Source organism: Chenopodium album, chromosome 3, assembly GCF_948465745.1.
Source record: "Chenopodium album chromosome 3, dcCheAlbu1.1, whole genome shotgun sequence".
NCBI classification, from domain to species: domain Eukaryota; kingdom Viridiplantae; phylum Streptophyta; class Magnoliopsida; order Caryophyllales; family Amaranthaceae; genus Chenopodium; species Chenopodium album.
In genome coordinates this window covers 44,327,011-44,349,034 of record NC_137836.1, presented here as the reverse complement: position 1 = coordinate 44,349,034, position 22,024 = coordinate 44,327,011, and the positions used below count along the sequence as shown (strand labels likewise).

Here is a 22,024-nt window from a genome sequence, read left to right as displayed (position 1 = left end):
TTTATGACCTCCTGCAAGCTAGAGAATGCCATCCCGCTTGAAAACCGCTACGCCTGTAACTGCTTCCAAATTAGAAGATTGCTTTGCCTGAAACGATCCTCCTCCGCAATGATAGTATTCCGCGTCCAAGGGAATACCATCGAAGATTATTTCTCTTGAAACAATCTCCATCCGCATTGATAATATTCCACATCCTAGGGAATACCATCAAAGATTGCTTTTCTTGAAACAATCCTCAGTTGTTTGTGACAACTCTCCACAAGCTAGGGAACGCCACCTTGCTGTTTCGATGTTTACTCGTCTCTAAGCAAAGAGCTTCTTTTTTGGTATGACTCGAATTTTCGATGTGATAGTCTTCGTAAAGATCACTGTTTCTTAATGTTTGCCATGCTAGTACGTCGGCGCTTTGTTGCTTGTGAACCAGTATGTCGGGCTTTTGCTGTGATGACAATCCTCTTTTCTTTGGGAATAGTTGCCAACATAACTCTTGTATTATGTATGACAATCCGATTCAGGGAAAGTTGTCAATGCCACATAGCAATCCATCCTTGGAAATATTGCCACGATGAACCGACAATCCGTATCTCGGAAAATTTGCCAAAAATCCAATCTTTGGAAAAGTTGCCAACGCTTCGTAACAATCTTTCATAAGAACTTTGCTACGATCGACAATCCATGTCTTGGAATATAACTCTTGAAAGCAATCCGCCTTGGAAATTTGCCAACGCTATGCGACAATCCTTTTGGGAAAATATTGCCACTATTGACAATCCGCGTCTTGGAACATTTGCAAAAAAGAGTCGACCGACAATCCACTTCGGGAAAATTTGCCACTTGTTGAAGACAATCCACGTTGAGGAACTTTTGCCGAAATTTATGATGAGTAGAGACCTACAACAATCCTTTGGGAAACTTTGCCATAGGGAACTGGGTGTATGGCAATCCAATCTCGGAAAACTTGCCAGCGATGTATGAATGTATGACAATCCGAACTTGGAAAAACTTGCCAATAAAGAAGGAGCACGACAATCCACGCTTGGAAACTTTGCCAGAGATGACAATCCAATCATGGAAAAATTGTCGTTGAAGAAGATGCACGACAATCAATTTTTGGAAATATTGTCAGTTGGGGGTGACAATCCAATTTTTGGAAAAATTTGTCGTTTAATAAGAATGCGCGACAATCCATATTTGGAAATATTGTCGTTTAAGTGCTTGCTTTTGAACCGATGCTTTGGTGTATGTAATGAGCCAATACTTAAACGCTTAAGCTAAGTGAGACGATCTTTCGTCAGGTCGATAACTTAGACCGTAATCAAATCGACTACTCAATCATGTCAAATTGCTTATAGGGGCTAACTAGCGTACCAAGGAACCTGAAATTGCTGCATGAGGTCCAAATCACCTTTCTAAGAGACTTCGAGCTCCGTCGTTGCTGAGATGTTTCTGGCGCCAGGCGCTAGAGTAGGGTCTTCCCTGTTCTGCTGCACATGTATTTATTTTGACTATAGAACTTTGCCAATCTTTAATCATCTTAGGGTTGACCTAAGGTTTAGCATTGCTTGACTCATCGACTTGACACGACTCGCTGTGATCGACTGACTCGAGGTTGACTCAACTCAAAGTGAAATGACATGTGTGACTCAAATCAAAGTGATATGTCACGACATGACTCAATTTGTACATGACTCGGGTGTGCATTGTAATGTGATCGTGCGACTCGAAAATGCAAAAAACAAAAATTTTCTGTCATTTTTGTGGAGGGTACCGACTTTCTCCCGAAAAAGAAAGACGCGAAAAAGGAATCGAAGTTTTCGAATGCATGTTGAATGAGCTTAGTCAAATGTTGTTTGAAACTATCTCTCAAGGTGTAAGGATTAATCCATCCTAGGCTATCTCAACTGTTAACTCCATGATGAAAGTATTTGGGTAACTGAGGCGCGGAGGCTAAGCACTTCATACTTCGTGATGCAATGACAATTATGATTGATGAGTGATGTGACAAGGCATGCTTCAATGTTGTGATTTCATGACAAAGGGTTCCTAAGGGAAATATATTTGGTCATGTATTTGTGCAGTGTGTGAAAGTGACACCAAAGTTAGGCCGCAAGAGCTAAGTGTGTGGAAAAATATTATTGAAAAGAGTCAAATGGTGGTGACTCTTAGGCTAGGTAAGCTAATGATGTAAGGATCAAGCCCCCAAGTCTAGCTCTAAATGAATAGGGATGAGCATAGGATATCCCTTGATATGATCATGGTGTAAGTGTGTGAATATGAATATGAATGCATTTTTATTACGGCTGCACCTCGATGTGAGGTTGCCTACGTATCCGTTAGGAATCAGGCCGAACGTAGCTCTAGCCGAACCTCGCACAAGTCTGTATACCTCAAAAAGGTCTTTTGAAGGGTTGTAAAGTGGTTAGGCTAAAGGCTATAGAAGGAGGGGATGAAGGCTCAAGACCCTAGATAAACCCCCAAGGTGTGCAACCTTGCTTTTAAATCTTTGTATTTTTATGCTTGAGTTCCTACTCTTTTTTTTTAGCTCTCTTTGCTTTATCATTTATTTTTATTTTTTTAAGTGTGAGCAATCTCGATCATGCGGTCTATCACTCACTTGGCATTCATGTTTCTCAGACACGGTACTGAGCACTCGATAAGAGACGCAATCTGAGACGTGTTCTTATCGAAGATATTTTCATATCAAAGACATTGGAACACTTGCCCTTTTGTACACTTTTATTTATTTTTTTGCTATTTTGATTTTTTGAAATCACTCAAGCTCTTTTTTAGAATTGCATAAGTTGCACACCATCCCATCCCAAGGTTAGGTAAATGTAGGTAAAAGAAAATGAAGGGTCTATCGTTAGACGAGGCTCAAAGTGGTTTATGAAGAAAGGATTGTATAGGTGAAAGGAGATATGATGTGGCTACAAGGGTGCCTCAAATCATTGGTATACCTTGTGCTTAGCTCGACATGGATGCAATGTGATGATCATATGCAAGGAAATAAATGCTCATTTTATTAAAAGAAAATAAAGAATCTACAAAATTAGTCTAAGGAAAGGAAAAGGTGCCTATGCTAGACTTATTGGGGAAAGAAAAGATGAAAAAGAAAAAGAAATAGAAAAAAGAGGTCATGAAATCCTGTCGTTGAAGCTCGCCTCTTGTCTTGTGTCGTTCGCTTCATCATCACCCAGTCTTCTCGCTAACTAGAGGCAATGGGATCTTATTTGCCTCTATGAGATCTTGAATGAGGTTTTGAAACCTGTAGCATTCATCAGTAGTATGACCGCGTCCTCGATGGTACTTGCAATAGGAGTTTGGATTCCATCTCGAAGATCGATTTTCTGGTGTCGGATCCTCGGTAGGACCAATAGGTTTGATTAATCCTCAATCATAGAGACGATCGAAAGCAGCATCGTAGGTCATTCCAATGGGTGTAAACTCTCGCCAGGGTTTCCTTTTAGATCCTTGATTGTCCATGGCTAAGACATCATTATGGTCAAAGGTACTAACATTATTACTAGAGTGGGCGTTTTTGGAAGAAGAAGGATTGTCGCTCTTCTTTCCTTTCCAGCCACCGTGGTTACTATTGTTAGTAGCTTTTTGCTTTGCGAGGTCATCTTCGATTTCAATTCCGATGTCATAAACGGCCTTGAAAGTATTCAAATTGTGTTGATATTTCAAATATTTCGAATACTTCTCTTGAAGATTCAAGATAAACATCCTCACAGACTCCTTTTCGGTGGGGACCTCAATCATCTTGGCGGAAGTTTCCCTCCATTTATTAAAGAAAGAAGTAAAGCCTTCATTGTCTTTTTGTCTTAGCATCTCATGTTTTCTATGGTCGATTTCAACTTGGATATTGCACTTGCATCTATCAACGTAAGCGTTTACTATCGATTCCCAGGTAGAGGTTTTCTCCTTGTCAAGGGAGAAGTACCATTGTTGGCAAACGGTTTCAAGAGATAGTGAGAACAGAGAAGGGAAGACCTTCTTATCGATACCCTTGATACTCATTATTGTTTCAAATGCTCTTAAATGAAAGTATGGGTTGTCATTTGCTCTGAATTTTGGGATGTCATTATCGTTGAACTTCTGCGGAAGAAGATCCTTGTCCACCGAGACCCCTTGTGATGTAAGCTCTTGAAATTTGTAGTCGCTGGACAACTTGCTTAAACTCTCTTGCATGAGGTCCATTTGTTGTTGCTTTACGGGATCATCGATCCTAAGTGCGAGAAGTTTTAGTGTCTCGGTCACGGTAGCCAGTTGGTTCTTAAGATCTTTGACTTCTTCTTGAGTTGCCATTATATTTTTAGCCTTCCTCTTTTGACGAATCGGTTTATCAAAAAGCGAGACTTGAATAAAGAGGTTATCTTTGATTAATCGCCCTTCTCTCCTCGACGAAGTACTGTGGAAAGGGAATTTGGGGATACTTATTGTTAATTATTTGACTCAAACTTTATTCAACATGCAATGGATGGAGGAAGTGAAGAAATATTGAAATAGAATGTGAAGAAGATTTAGATGGAGGGATATGAAGAATTAGGAATAGAATGTACCCCCCAACTCAAATGACGGAAAGACCGACTCATGCATGGACCTAAGACATGGTCATGGTGATGTACTCAAAGTGTGTGCTAAGACTAGTGAGTGTAGGTGACATGTTGAGACTCGTGTCATGACCATGTGGCTAGACTACGTGACTAAGACTCGATTGGTGACCCGACAAGGTGTTATTGACAGCGAAAATTAACCGAATTAAACAGGAGACTGATTAATTAAACCAAGCTTGGCGCCAGACAACATAGCTGTCGTCAGGCGCTACACACCATAGTGTGGCGCTACAGCTCAGACCTTGGCGCCAATGGTGGAGCTTCGGTGTGAGACTGTTTTCGGTGTTATTAATCAACTGGGGTAGGCCTAAAGTCGTACTAGGTCAATTCCGATTAAAATATTAGACTTTATTGACTCAAATTAATTAATTAATTAGGCAAAGTTCTTTAAGTCATTAATTTATTTAATCTCAACACAAGTCAACAAACGGTTAAGAGAAACATAGAATATATATGCACAACAAATAATGCACAATTAGTCAAGTAGTCACAATATGATGCAATGAGTTCGCAACCTAACCATGGCTCTAGTTCTCTAAAGTTCGGGATATGGTTTAGTCAAAAGGGTCCATGGTTAATTTTCCGGATGCACCGCGCGGAAGCCTAACCGTGAAGGGGTGGCGCGAGTGGATGGGACACTGCGAGTTTTAGAAAAAACTAGCTTCCATGGTTTGGTGAATTCAACATCTCGGATGTACCCTTTGTTGCACGGAGCGTTCAATCGGGTAGATCGAGCATGAATTCCCAGAGGGTTATGTCCATATGTAGAACGCATATGGGTTTCAGAAAAGTAAGAAGAAATTCAATCAGGAAGTAGGATCGAACAAACAATACAAAAAATCGGTCGAAATTAGAGCGCATATTTCTGGCTCGGTATTGGGGGAAGTTGGCGCCAGGAATCAGAGACTGGCGCCAGCTTTTAACTGTAACGCCTGGCGCCAATGCTAGCGTCTGGCGCTACGGCTAAAAGTCTGGCGCCAAGCTCTGGCCCCTGACGCTACTTCCCACATGCCTCAGCAGCTTTCTGTGCTCAATAAAATTTTCCAGTTTCGCGCGGTATTATTTTGGTCCTAGTTGTGAAAGATATTTCCCAAATTTCCTACGTGTAAAATCCTATGTTTTTAACTCATTACGGATGGTCTTTCCAATGAGATATTTTTTTATGCATATGACAATAATGTTAATCAAAATTACGCACATGAAATACTTAGAACTTTTCGAGTCTCATCCACTCATTCTAAATCATTGCCGAAACAAATTCACGAATTGAAATAGAAATCCTCCCCAGTGGAGTTGCCGAAAAACTGTAGGGAATAAATTTCAAGCCTTTAAAATCCCACTAGCTCGAACCCCACTGTGATCATAAACTAAAGTACGGTGGCGTCCAAAAGGGAAGAAGATAGAGCAAAAGAGTCGCCAACAAGTTTTAGGAACTTGTAAACCGTTCACGAGGTGAAGGTTACACCCCTTAACGATCCAAGAGATCATCAACTCCATAAGGTCTAGAACCAAATAAGGGTTCGGGGATGAAGGTACAAATCCAACCTAAAAGAGATTGAACCTGCCCTAATAATAGGCCTCTACTTTATTCTAATCGTATTCATGTGCGCCTTCTGACTAACATGCAATCAATAGATTAACCCTAAACCTGTTTAATCTATGTTGGTTGAATTTAATGCACAAATAAATCTATTATTGGCGATCACTTGAAATTATAATCACATTAACCCTAAACAAGATTATTAATTATCTTATTAAGCATGATTACAAGTATAAATTCCCTTTAAACATGCATAAAAAGGCGTGATCAAGTAATAAAAAAAAAATATAATCAAGCAACATAATAATAATCAATAAATATCATGACAATAAAATTATAATCATAATACTAATAATCATCATCAAAATAATAATAATAATATTCATAATCATTATAACAATTATAATCATAATCATGTTCATGTTAACATTAAAGCATAATAAACATAGCAAGATCCTAGGCATGATACTAACAAGATTAATAACAAACCCTAGCATGTCACTAAGCAATAAAAATCAAATCTTTAACCCTAACATGATACTAACAATCATAAATATAAGGAAGAACATAGGAGGCATCGTAACAATCATATTTAATATATTTGATATTATAACCTTTTCCCTAAACATGATATTAGGAATCATAATAACAACGTAAACATGATTTCTACATCATAATATCAACAAAAACCAATAAAGTACTTACTTTGATGCCTCGTATCTCTTTCTAATAACAAAATACACACGTTAGTAACTTCAAGGAAAGTAATAAATCAAACAATTAAATTAAATAATTGAAATAGAGATTTGGGACCAAACCCTCAGAAATTAAAACCTTTCACGTCTAGGGCGAAGGCAACTTCGAATATAGCTAGGTGTTTCTAGATCTTGTGAATGCGGAATTTTGTATGAAAACAAGGTAAGAAAGAATGAAAGAAAGAGATGAATGAATTAGAGAATGCTAAAGAAAAACTTGTGAATGAAAACCGATTGTTAATGTGGTGAGATTTCCTAAATGATGAGAATTGGTGAATGAATGTAGATGATGATAATTGGTGAATGAAAACGGAGTTTTTAATACGATATTTATAGAGAAAATCAGCCAAAAAAGATAATTTAACAAAACAGAGTCTGACGCTCAGAAAACAGAGCTGGCGCCAACCCTGGCTAGCTGGCGCCAGGCACCAGCACTACCGCCAGGCGCCAATGGCTAGCGCATGGGGTCAGACGCCAAGCTCAAATTTAACGCGTTTTTGAAAATCCGATAAGTTTACCGTACTGTAGGATAAAATAATATAATTTTTTCGAAAATGCTATTTAATTTTGATTAAAACTCTGAAAAGTCAACAAAAGTCAATTTATCAATGCTAATTGAATTAGGAATGAAAAGAACCTTCTAGAAGAATCCAGAAGACTAAAACCATTCATTAGGAATGATAAATCGTAATAGGCCCTCCCCTAGATCATTGGGACGTACATAAAGCTCAAACCGGGCCCAGTTTGGTAAATTGGCCATAACTTCCTCAATATTCATCGGAATTTGGCTTATAATATATCGTTGGAAAGGTCTTTGCAAGCCCCATCCAACTACACTAATATTGAACCCATATTATGGACCAACCAAACTGGATTGGATGTTTTCTTAAAATATGTTTTCAAAAACAGAGAGAAAAGAAAAGAATTAAAACTTTCCGCAACACTAGACTTTCCACACTTTCGCTTCATTCGATTATGATTCGACGTGAAAGGTACTCATCACTGGGTTTGGTTTTGGGAAGACACAAATGGGTGTCTACAGTGGTTATAATTGATTGAACCTCATTATTTTTACCACTAGTAAGAAAAAATTGATTAAGCATACAAAATAAGAAAGCCCTTTTTCTATAAACATGAAAAGATTCGGAGTAAGGTTTATCAAAATAATGGCGAGCAAATTCTTTCAAATTAACTATGTTACCATCAACTATTTTTTATAAATCCCTGTCTTTTAAATTGAAGAAGCGTTCAAAATCTTTATAAGAATATGCATCTATTTTAGGGATTACTACAAGATCTATTGCAGGGAAACCTAAAATAACACCAAATTCTTCTGGCAAAGGGCTAATTTCATCATACCCTATTCTAAAGCAATGGGTATCTACATCCCAATATTCTAGAGCGGTATGAATTAAATCTGAGTCAAGATCTACCCCTTTGATACCATAAATACCCCCCAAGTGAAACACATCTAATTCTTTTCTTTCTTTGGCATTAAGAGACCGACACCATTCATGGGTGTAATTGGTAAAAGTTTTGGTGACTAGAGACATGATATTATTTTTCTAAAAGCTAAGAAATATTTTATCTGCTGAAATTATGAAAAGAATCGGCTGGGCAGGGGGCTATTTATGCACAAAATCGGAGCAGTTTTAACCTGGGAAGGATTCAGGATCATCGCTCTTTAGCGCCAGACGCCAACTCTTGGCGCCTGACGCCAGAGCCTAGCGCCAAACGCTAAGTGTAGTGCCCGGCGCTGCACCATCGTACTCGCTTTCTAAACACCGCGTTTTTAACTTAATTCGAGTCTGCTAATGACTTTACGTTTTCCTTATCTTTTTCTAAATATTCATTTATTTTTCTCTTTAAATTAATATAGATATCATACTAAATATATTATTTTGTTGGATTTTATTTAGACTAATTTCCAAATTTTTATAAATCCATAATTTTATTTGACTTTTTTCCTTTTTTCATTTTTTTCTTTTTGGGGGAGAAAGTCGAATACCCTCTATCAATAATAAAAATGATGAAATTTTTGCGCAAAATTATTTGTCACATTCCCTTGCACACACAAACATGCACATAAATAAAAATGAAAAAAAACATGATAAATAAAATAAACTCATATTAGTATATATATACAAATATGTCTAAAAAATTGAGTCTAACTAAAAGGCAAAGTTCTACACAAAGTCAAATAAATAATAAAAAAGAACAGGTATAAGCTACGGCGCAGGGGGACGTAAACCCATCATCGCATAAAACTCCGCTGTACGGGGAGTAACCTCTCCACCAGCTCCAGCTCCGGCTCCAGCTCCAGCATTAGCTCCAGTCTCCGCGGGAGGAGGAAAGCTCAACGTAGGACCCGTCCACCCGAGATCAACCTGAGGCTGAGGATGTGGAGGCTACTGTGATGACGAGCCAACCTCGTACATCCCAACACCTCTAAGAGCCGAGGTAGCCTCTCCCTGGCCTATTGGCGCAGCATGTGCACCCTCAGAGGAAGAACCCGAGCCCTTTGCCGCCTCGGTACGAGCAGCCTCAGAACGACCACCCCTACCTCCCGAAGTAATACGGCGACGTCTCAAGCTAGACCTTGCCGGATCCCTCCGCACCTCAGGTCTCGTGCGGGTACGAGAAGGAATGGGCTGAGCCTGCAAAGGAAATTAAAATCATAAACAAACAAAATAGAAGCGGTAATACAAAGCATATGAAGGGAAGACTAACTCCTGAACAGTGTCGTCTCGACAGCAGGTAGCCACATTCCTCATCCGGACAAGCTGGCTCCGGAAGGCATCTATGCATCGTTCCATCGCCGAAACCACCTCGCGTGAGAACTGTCAAAGAAATAAGTCAGTCAACATGCATAGCATATATGGACAAAAGTTACAAATAAAAAAGCTTACCCGAGTCTGGTGGCGAGGAATCGACCGCTCCATGAAGCGCTCGTCCTTAGGAGCCGGAGGAATCATCTCCTTAATCGGCCCATATGTCCCCTGATAATGGATAGACATTCGGGGTGGCACGAACTCAGCAGTATCGTCCTGAAAAAGCAAAACAAAATCAGTAAAGCATTACTTGGGGGCTACTTCACTTAAGGTAAAATTTGAAAAATCGTACTGCCACATCCTCAGCAGGTACAGGAACTAGAGCTAACAACGGCAGTAGCTCCTCCTCATAGCATCGCCCAGGGATCGTGTAAGATCGCCAAGGGGTACCAGCTCCCTTTGACATGATCAACAACCTCGTGGCGTTAAACATGTGACGTGGTGGAGGAGCAGGAACGACAAATGTATCGGAGGAATGCTACACAACAACCCTCTCTCCAAGGTATGCAGTCGCTCCATAAGTCCCCAAGAAATAGCGACGCTCAGCAGAATACTGCACGGCTAACCCAGGGACTGCCAGGTCGACCCACGGTCAGTACAGCACCTCAGGCTCCTTCAAAGAGCGTCAATCAGTCAAGAAGCTATCTAAAGCATCTCAAAATGTCAAATAAGGAAAGAATCATACCGAGATGATCCAATCTCGGACATAGGAAGTGGACATCCCCACACGGCGGCTGCCCCAGGAAGCGCTAACTGGAAACCTTTGCGGCGACGGTCTCGCCGGCGCAGCTGAGGGGAAGTACTTGTAGAACTAGATCTACAAGAAGCTAAAGTTATCAGCAAATGCCACTAGTGGAAAAAAGCCTATCCGTAACAGGCAAAAACATCCCATCCGTAACGGGCAATGACCGTTACGTATGCGGCCGTTACGGATAGCAAATGTTATTTGTAACGGGCACTTGTCCGTTACAAATAAGTTGTTATTCGTAACGGGCAAACAAGTGCCCGTTACAAATAACGGGGTTATTCGTAACGGACATTTGAAATGCCCGTTACGAATAACCCCGTTATTTGTAACGGGCATCCAAATGTCCGTTACGAATAACCCCGTTATTTGTAACGGGCATCCAAATGTCCGTTACGAATACTAACTTATTTGTAACGGGCCTAAAATCTGCCCGTTACAAATAGTGTGTGATCTAATTAAAAAAAAACCTAGCAAATGTTGGATTGCTTTGCACACTATTTTATCAATTAATAATGAGAGATATTTATGTTTTATACAAATATAGTATAAATTAATATACAATCAACTAATATCTTGCAAACTTAAAAATTGACTTAACACATCCTACCAAACCGGCATTGTTCATTTATCCAACTATAAACATTCAGAATTATGGCAAAACAAAATTGGAAACTCTGAACGACATCTCTTAGACAATGGCATTGGCAACACTAGCAATCCTTGGCCACAAATCGGCATACTCCTTTGCAATGGGACCAGTAATAGCAGATCCTGAAACACAGAGAGATATGGATTAAGACAGGGATATATAAACAATTATATTGTAATCAGCAATAAGCAGAGAAGTAAACATCATATACAGTAAAATTGTTGGCATAATAAGCTTTTTATGTTCTGTTTATTCAGAACACACCCATAGAGGTGAAGAAGTTTCTAATTACATCTCACACAAATGTTAAAAACATATACACTTAAATGCAACCATGTCAAAATAACAGAGAGTTCACACCTAAACACATCAACTCATCAGATGCTAGTCTCAATACATGTGAGAAATGTTCTGCGGCAACACTAGTCAATAGACTTTTTTTTCAGTTAACAAAAATAGAAAAGGGTTGATTGTATACAAGTCGAAAGCTATAAGAAGCAACTTGTACAACATTAATTCACAAGATTGTGTTGTGTTTTGGATCATAAATCAACAAAGCAGGAAATTGGATGTAGTGTGCAAAAGGTTCCATTGATAAATGGCAAGGGAAATCGTTGTAATAAAATTTTGATGACAAGGGAAGTTTACTTCACCTACCTACCCAGTCCCCTTACTTAAGATTTTTTTTTTGTTTTGAACCATTACATAAGCTGATATGCATGTTACACATTCCATATAAATTCAAGTAAATTCAGGTTTCATGGAAATTGAACAGTCTACCAAAATGCCATGAAATTCTAAGCTACCATGTCAAACTACTCCCGAACTAACAAAGGCTCAAATAGATTCACAAAGATCCCCCATAATATTCAAAGTTGGTGCAATCACATACCTTTCATTTCACCCTTGGGGTTGACAATTACTCCAGCATTATCTGTAATAGAAACAAACACAATTGATTGTCAGCAAAAGGTAAAATTCAATTAAAAAAGATTTTTAAAAAGCAAATCAACGCATTCAAGAAATTTGATTTACATGAACAGGAACATCTAAAATTCATCGAGTCCCATAGGAAATAATGCCAATCAAACCCCTTTAGTGCTAAAAACATTCCTCAAACCAAAAAATTCAATATAATACTACTATACTTCTATGCAGTGCAAGGATTAACATCGGTTATATGGGTATTCAATGCATCAGTAAATGAGATAGAATACGTCGGCCTTTGCTGCACCTGCCTTCAGTTGAAAAAGATCATAATAGTGCTTCATGCCACTATCTACCAGAATCCGAAGTTCAACATCGGTTATATGGGTATTCAATGCATTTCTTAGTTCACAAATCTATTTATTCTGCTCCTCAACCCAATGTCCATACTCCATCTCAAAAGCAACAATCCCTAAAAAGAAAAAAAAAACAATAATTAAAGAATGCTTAAGTCTCATGTTTTAAAATTAAAGTAAGCTTAATAGGTATGCACTAAAAATAACCCCATATTGGTAAATCCGGATGAATGCATAAGATCTAGTAATGGAGATAGGAAATGAGATAAAGAGACAATTTGGAGTCACAAGTTCCCAATAGTCTGACTCTTTTTTCTTTTTTTTTTTTGGCAGCAATATAGTCTGACTTTACTTCAGTATAGTTTCATAGTCTATCTCAATATCAATTAAAAATAAAAGGCTATACTCAGCACTCTGCTTATAACTTTCAAATGACTTAAATTGATCTTGTTTGAAAATAGATTGCTGATATATCAAGCTATGCAACTGTAGAATTCTACAATTCAAAATAAGAAGGCTATTATTCAAAAGACTCTTGACTGGTCTGTTTTAATTTATTAAACCTTACTCCACTTAGCAGTTTTTTAATTTTTTACATGATTGAATGAGCAATACGTGCATTCTTAAAATAATGACTTAATTTGCAGCTATATATTACACAAACAACTAATTGAATTAGCAGTTTATCAAAAGACAGAAATTTTAAGTAGAAGAATGCTAGAAGCAGACATATTGGAAGGCGAACCTGAATTATAGTGGCAGAGAAAGGAAGCGGGTCAATATCATTGCTTACAAGCGTACCTTGGAATCAACCATTCAAGGAAGTGTTTAGCATTTTGATTAAAGATGCAGTCTTTAGGAAACACATCTATAATAGATAAGAAGGGCAATGAGAATTATGTCAATTATCATCATACCTGTTATCTCACTCGTTCAAGCTCTTGCTCCATTTGCATCAATTTTGAATGGCTCAACTCTAATTGCTAAATATAGACCTATAAATAACAAAGTTCCAAGAAAAATTAGATCAGCAGAAACAAGTACCATAACTCATTAAACTTGTAACACTTTTCTTCCCACCTTTTTCCGCATACGACTTTTGCGAGCAGCCTCACAATTTTGTGCAATACGTCTTTGTACCTAAAAAAAGGTAGACAAGCAAAGAAATTTTCAAAATACTGGAGAAGAAAATGCACATCAGCATCAAAATCATTTGTCTGGCAAAACACTCGTTTTAGTGTCCAATCCATAAGACTAAGTGAGGCTTCGCCTTAAAGCCAATTGGCAACAGATAAAGGGACTTCCTAGAAGTGGAAAATGGTACTTTGCTCTTTTCACAATGTGGAAAAGCACCCAAGTGTATATATGGGTTTCAATTGTTCAAAAACTCCAAATGGCAATACAAATAAAAAGGGAGTTAGCCCCCAAGGGAACACATACTCTGTAAAGAACATATGTACATCATAGTGAACTTTATACTTATTAAGATCAGTTAATCAAATTTCAAAAGAAAAACAAAAAAAAAACATATATTCCATAAAACTTCAAATAAAGATCAAATTGTACTGGCTAAAATGATAATTGCTGAGTAAAATTGGCAGAAACTAAAGCAAGTCAAGCAATTAAGATCAAATTTGACACTATCAAATCAATAATTACAAAAAAATAATAATAATGTAAATTAGCATATAATAAGCTGAAAACAAGATAAAATTCAGCATTTTACAACATTGCAGCATCAAATTTGAGAAATTAACAAGGCCAAACAAAATGATAATATACAGAAATTAAAACAGAAGTGAGAAACAAAAAAAGGTACCGGATTTTAACGGGACTAATACTGCCGGCGGCGAGTGATGCCGGTGATAAGATATTGGCCACATTTTGCAAATGATTTTAGATTATCGACAACCGAAGCAACTGGGTCCATTTAGAAAACCCTAACCCTAAAATAATAGGATTTGAAGAGTGGATCGTGAGTAAAAATGTAGTAATTTTTCGAACAATATTACATAAATTAAGCCAAAAAAAATCAAGGCATTTAACCTGAATAATTGGACCAAAACGCAAAGCTAAAGAACCCAGAAACCCTATCATCAAATTTCTGATATTTGAATCAATAATTGATTCAAGTTTGTTGTTGTTGTTGTATTTGGTTCAAATTGACGACGGCGGCGACGGTGGTTGTGGGTAATCGATGCTTGCTTCGGATCTAACTCCAACCAGAAGTTGATGACGCTTCTTCGCCTTTTCAGGCTCAGACAACGTCTGATCGACCTCAATCTCCCTAATCTTCTTGAGCAAATCACTCTTGAGTTTTAACTATTGACAATTTCTGGTTTGAGTAGAGAGAGTGAGTGATTTGAGGAGAGAGAAAGAGCAGATGAGTGAGGAAGAAGAGAGATGCGGAAAGAGAGAGTGGTATGAGGAGAGAGAAAGAGAAGAGGAGTGAGGAAGAAATGCGGCTGGGGGAAGTGGGAACAGATCGAATATTTAACCCTAGAGAGTTATTTAGTTGTAACGGGCTTTATATTTGTCCGTTACAATTAATAACTATTCGTAACGGACATTTATTTGCCCGTTACAATTATTAATTGTTCGTAACGGACATTTGTTTGCCCGTTACGAATAAGTTTTTCCGTAACGATCAAATATTTTGCCCGTTACAATTACTCTTTTTGTAACGGATTTTATCATGCACGTTACAAATAGGGTGTTACAAATGACAAATTTTTCCACTAGTGTGCTAACTAAAATATAGAGTTAAACTTTATAGGGAATAAAATTTACTTCTACGACCCTCCAAAAGCCGGACAAAGCACCGTTCGTCCCAAAGGATCGATGTCAACATGAGTCCCGCAGCGCTCGAATGAAATCAACATAGGCCAAGCTAGCCCAGTCATAAGTCCCGATCCGGTGAAGATCGCGAGCGGCAGTAAGGTAGTAAAGCAACGCCCTAATACCTTTGTCAGGGGAGCACGTCCCTGACATCAAGATGAGTGCAAAGATGCGCACCCGCTGCTCTCGGGTGGTCGCACCATCGTCCAAAGCCGCTGCTAGGGTCGAGCGGCGAATCCCCCTAGCACTGAACTGAGTCGACTCAACCTCAGCTCGAGCCCGAATAGCAATCGGACCCAACAACTCCTCGACCTCAGGGGAAAAGACGTCGATCCCACTGTTGAACGATAGTGGCACGGAACTAAACTCCAGTCCTGTGATGAGACTCAAGTCGGTAGGAGTGACCATCATCTAACCCTAGGGAAAGTGGAAAGTGTTGGTGGTGTCCCAAAAGAACTCCACCAGAGCACAAACTACATGGTGACCCTCGCTGGAGGCAATCATTGCCTCAGAGGTCTCGTACAGCGCAGCAAGCCCGCAAGACTCCCATAGAAGTCTCGTCTAATCATCTCTGGCGATGTACATCTTGTACAGATCGCCTAAGCCGTCACAGTCAGAACCATGACAACGCGTCCTCCCAACAGTGATGCCCCGTCTCACCCTCTCAGAAATGTGATGGACGAGGGAAAAGTATAAGGTCCGCTCATCCCACTCGGGGAGTCGACCAAGCGAAGTAGACTGCTCGGCATCGTCCTCTACAGGCTCATGCTCCCGTCGAATGTCTCAGGACCGTGAACCGGAACCTCGCTGCCTAGACATGCTACATTGTGCAGAATTTTCATGAATTAAGGTTCTATAGTATCTAAGGTTCGCCTAGCCTCATGATATTATGTTCATAAAAAAAACAGAGTACGTAGTACTAAAACAGAGCACAAATTCTAATTAAGCATAATGGCATTTTTCAAGCAATCAGACAATATCTTGCAATACTATAGTGATTATTGTGAAAAATTGGACAAGAACTACTAGCAAAAACATCAAGAATGGGCAACATTGTATTCCCGACCTTAAGAGGTTCAACAATGGCAATTCGTTCATTTCCTCACCAAACTGAGTCAAACAAGTCTCAAATTACTCCCAAGGCAACATATAAACATAATCAAGCAATTTCATGGCATAAAATTTGACAAACAAAGAGAATTAAGCATTCTAAATTTCGAATTTTCATGAAATTCGGGAATAAACACATGCAAAATTCATTAACTCCGGTGTGAGTTTGAAGAAAACTTACATAGATCGGGAAAATGGATGGAATGAGCTTTGATTTGCAACAAATTTGAGCGAATTTGGTTGAGAAACGAGCAAGAACGAAGCTAATGAATTTCTGGAAATTTTCGAGCAAAAAACGCGACGAGAAACAGCGGAAATGAAGAAGAGAAGGGTATTTAAGGAATACCCGACTTTGGCGCCAAGCGCCAGACCTTGGCGTCAATCGATGGCTTTAGCGCCTGGCGCTAACTCCAGCGTCTGGCGCTACACCAATTAATTGGCGCTAATGTTATTTCAGCGGCGCCAGAATGTTCAGCCACTCAGTATGGTTGTTCTAACCTTTTGCAATATATTTTGGGTTTCTTGGTATGCCAGTTAGCTCCTCTAAGCAATTTGACACGATTTTTAGTAATTGGCTTGATTACACAAAGTGATCGACCTGATGAAAGATCGTCTCACTTAGCTTAAAGTGCCTAAGCATTGGCTCATCGCAAAAAGCACCGACATATTGGTTCATTCATTCAGCAAAAGGTACCGACATACAGGTTCAAAAGCAGCAAAAGCGCCGACGTACAGGCATAGCAGAAGTAAAGTTCAAGCGAAATTTTAAAGATCGACAAGCGGAGATCTTCGGTAATTTCCTTTGGAAAATTATCGCAACAAGTGAGGATAGCTTCAAGCGAGGATATCTTCGACAGCGTTTCCTAGATTGTGGAGAGTTGTTAAAAAAATAACTGAAGATGACTTCAAGCGAAGTTATCTTCGATCGTGTTCCCTTATACGTGGAAGATGGTCACAAAGCGGAAGAAGGTCGTTTCAAGCAAAGCAATCTTCAATATTGGAAGTAGTTACAAGCGTAGCGGTTTTCAGGCGGGATGGCATTCTCTTGGCAGGAGGTCATCAAAGAAAAAATAAGAAAGTGGCAGCAAATCGGTTACTTCAGAGACGTGTGCTTGACGGTGCAAGATACGCGTTTCTTAACTCTTTTATATGTTTAACTAAAGCTAGTTTGCAGGTATCGGCGTTACAAGAGTGATTTAGGATTGCAGAATGTTCTGAATTATTCTCCGTCCCTATCGCTACTTTGACTTTTGTTTTCGAAGCTTGCGTTTCTCCAAACTCAGTCAAAGTGGGGGCTTCTATAGACACCCATTTCTGTCTCCCCAAAACCAAACCCGGTGATGAGTACCTTTCGCGTCGAATCATAATCGAATAAAGTGAAAGTGTTGAAAGTTTAGCGTTGCGGATAGTTTTAATTTTTTTTCTCTTCTCTCTGTTTTTGAAAACCTATTTTAAGAAAACAGCCAATCCAGTTTGGTTGGTCCATGATATGGGTCCAATAGTAGTGTAGTTGGATAGGGCTTGAAAAGAGCTTTCCAACGAAATATTATAAGCCCAATTCCGATGAATATTGAGGAAGTTATGGCCAAATTACTGAACTGGGCCTGGTTTGAGCCATATATGCGGCCCAATGATCTAGAGAAGGGCCTAATATGGATTTATCATTCCTAATGCAATTAGGAATGGTTTTAGTCTTCTAGATCCTTATAGAAGATTCTTTTCATTCCAAATTCAATTAGCATTGATAAATTGACTTTTGTTGACTTTTCAGAGTTTTGATCATAATTAAAGAACGTTTTTTTAGGAAAATACGATTTTATCCTCCTGTACGGCAATTTCTATCTGATTTTAAGAAAACGCGTCAATTTATTAGTCAGCGCCAAACGCCAGCTGTAGCGCCTAACGCTACGCTTGGCGCCTGGCGCTAGCCTCAGCGTCTGGCACTAACGTCAGCGTTTGGCGCTAACTCAGTTTTACGCGTCAGAACTCTGTTTTTGATGTTTTATCTTTTTGGCTGATTTTCTTCATAAATAGTCTCCTAAAAACTCCGTTTTGATTCACCAATTCTCACCAACTCTCATCAAGATTTTCTTGATTACTCTCTCTCTCTCTTTTTCTAAACTAGCTTCTCTCAAATATAAAAATTTCGCACTCATTAGATTTAGAAACACCTAGCCATATTCGAAGTTGACTTCGCCCTAGACGTGAAAGGTTTTAATTTCTGAGGGTTTGGTCCCAAATCTCTCTTTCAATTATTTAATTTAATTGTTTGTATATTATTTTCCTTGAAGTTACTAACGTGTTTATTTTGTTATTAAAAAGAGGTATGAGGAATCCAAGTAAATGTTTTAATGGTTTTTATTGATGTTATGATATAGAGTTCATACTTAAATTGTTATTATGATATTCCTAGTATCATGTCTAGGGTAACTTTAATATCAAGTATGATTAAAAGTATGATGTCTTTTATGTTCTTCCTAATATTCATGATTGTTAGTATCATGTTAGGGTTAGATATATGATTTTTATTCTTTTGTGACATGATTGAGTTTGTTATTAATCTTGTTAGTATCATGCCTAGGATCTTGCTATTATTATTATGCTTTAACATGATTATTTTATTTATAATTATTATTATTATGATTATTTTTATGATGATTTATTATGTTGCTTGATATTATTTGTTATTGCTTGATCACACCTTTTATGCATGTTTAAAGGTAATTGGTACTTGTAATCACGCTTAATAAGATAATTAATAATCTTGTTTAGGGTTAATATGGTTATAATTCAAGTGATCACCAATAATAGATTTATTTGTGCATTAGTATTCAACCAACATAGATAAACAGGTTTAGGGTTAATCCTATTGATTGTATGTTAATCAGAAAGCGCACATGAATACGATCAGAATAAAGTAGAGGCCTATTATTAGGGCAGGTTTAATCTCTTTTGCTTGGATTTGTACCTTCATCCCCGAACCCTATTTGGTTCAAGACCTTATTGGAGTTGACGATCTCCTGGATCGTTAATAACCTTCACCTCGTGAACGGTTTACAAGTTTCTAAAAAACTTGTTGGCGACTCTTTTGCTCTATCTTCTTTCCCTTTGGACGCCACCGTACTTTAGTGTATGATCATAGCGGGGTTCAATCTAGGGGTTAACGCTTGAAATATTCCCTACAGCGCCAAATAGATATAGTTCCTCTATAAATCCTTTTTTTTTATCCAACCTGTAATCAACAAAAATAATCCTATAATATATATTCTGCTCAATATTATTAAATTGCACCAAAAATTAAATAATCCTTGAACCTGCTAATATTATATATATATAACACAATACTAATATATGTACACAGTACTAGCTAATTTCCAATGTATTAAAATACAAATTGTAGAGATTTTTCAAGTATCATGACTAACAATAATCATGCTGTAATCACCAATCACTAAGGTTCTTCCGGCTCCTCATGATCAAGAACATATTGAATTCATAAGTCTCTAATCTTGTCAATATCTTCTAAAGAATATGGGCAAGGATATTTGGGAAAGATCTACAACATATGCTATTACTAAATGAGTAAAAAAGATATATAATTCCAAAAAAGTTATGAAATAACAACAAATTAGATTACAAAATTAGTTTCAACACCGTTATTAGTTTCAACATGAACAAGGGTCTTTAATCAAGTTGTTTTTTTTTTAATAGACGGGGACCATCAATACAATGCTATCTTTTGGCACACTTAATTCTCTTTTTTCTTGAAAGATATATTCAGGGTCTGCCGAGTTAATCTTTTTGGTATGCATAGATTTTACCATTTGGTAACTAAATGCCAGATTAGAAACAACAAAAAGGGCAGGAAACTAGTTATTTTGAGGATCTCTTAGCTGCTGCTCCCTCGGGTTCTTTTGATGTGAGAGTAAGGTGGATGGCATCCAAGGTGAACAAGGATCGATTGGGTATGTTTGCTTCTTTGACTTGGGCAATTTAGCATTGTAGGAATAGCCATATTTTCAAGGGTGAAAAAAATGTTGATGATGTGCGTGTGGGGGTCGGGTTTGTGAAGCTTTTCTTTGACTATTGTACTTTTAATGCTAAGGTGTGTGCTCCTAGTAGGGGGACATGACCTATACTGAGAGCTTCGTGGTGTCCTTCATCTGATGGTAAGGTGAAAATCAATGTTGATGCCCATATAATGCAGACTGGTGGGGTTAAATTTGGTGCTGTTATCCGTGGGTCTGAGGGGAAAATTTTGGTGGCAGCAGTGAAGCACAAGGCTGTAAGCTAGACACCCTTGATGGCAGAAGCAGGGGCTGCTAGATATGGGTTGGAGCTTGGTCGAAGGCTGGGATTTGATGAGGTTTTCCTTGAGTGTGACGCATTGCAAGTTGTTCGAGTAATTTAGATAAAAAGGGCAGGAAATGCTGTTTAAGATTCAACAAGAGAAGGAAGAGCTTAACCTACCTCACAGAGTAAGACTATTGGTCCAAATCAACTACATGTCAAAAGCAACTACCTAGCTTGTTTGGTTTTAAAAAAAAATACTAACTGGAGAAATCAGAGCATTTGCGTCTCTAACCTCAATTACAGTGAGAGATATATGATCACATATTGCAAAAGCAATATTTTTTCATGGAAACTGCTGAGTTGAAACAGAACGAATGGCATTTGAGCAAGTTGAAACAAAACAGATGGCCTTTCAGATCAGATTCGAAAGATGGGAGTTGTATTGTCAGTTTACACTAATCTTCAATACAATTTATCAGTTTTGGGTGACAATTTTTTTCCCTTTTCTTCTTAAAATTCAATGCTTTGTACTGATTCCTAACAGCTTGTTTGAGGAAGAATAGCACAGGGAAAGGATAAAGAGAATAACAACCATTTTGACCAGTTTCAACTTTCCTATCAAGAAAACTACCTAATAAGTTAAGTTTTCATATTCCCTAGTGAATGCTGGATTTATGGGATTTATATCCTTATAAATAAATTATAATTAAAGCTTCTAAGAAAAAAAAATTAATGTCAATATTTGTTTAAACAATCCAGTAGTGCATCCCCAAGGCTTCATCACTTACCAAAGGAAATGCAAGAAGAGGGGGCAAACAGAGGGGTTAACATATGCATGCATAAATAATACCAAGTTAAATGACATCTATGTTGAATATACCTGGTCAGAAATCTATAATAATATGTTCTGTATAATGTCCAGCATATAGCGACATACAAAGTAACCACAGTGCTTTGTGTATGCAAATTGTAGAGGACACTGGTACAAAAAAATAACCATTAACACAATTTTGGATCTAATTTTACACTACTAAGTATGAAATATGTTAAAAATAATAATGACTTACACATGGTTGCTTCCACCCTATTTTTGGATTCTTTTTTATTTTCTTGATATCTTTTCGATGGTTCATGCTGAATTTAACTATTCCCCTACAAAATAATTTCAAGATGGAACGGTTGCATTAATTTTTATTCGACAATAAGAAAAACACAAGAAGTTAACCAAGTGAATATTTTAGTAGTACATACTCATTGCTGATTTTTTGTGCAAATGAGTTGATTTCGTTTTCTGCTCCAAGTGGATCTAACCAATACACCTACCCATTCCATGGACTAATCACCGCTAACGTCCAATGCAG

The 22,024-nt window shown here is 38.1% G+C and overlaps 1 long non-coding RNA gene across 1 annotated transcript; it reads right to left on the bottom strand.

Annotated features, from left to right (window-relative positions):
* Window positions 1-11,191: 11,191 nt before the first annotated feature.
* Window positions 11,192-14,373, bottom strand: LOC145613661 (uncharacterized). Its single transcript, XR_014107004.1, has 6 exons — window positions 14,242-14,373; window positions 13,503-13,562; window positions 13,340-13,417; window positions 13,168-13,223; window positions 12,032-12,538; window positions 11,192-11,261 (listed from the first exon to the last, which is right to left on the bottom strand). It is a non-coding gene; the product is annotated as an uncharacterized LOC145613661 (long non-coding RNA).
* Window positions 14,374-22,024: the final 7,651 nt, after the last annotated feature.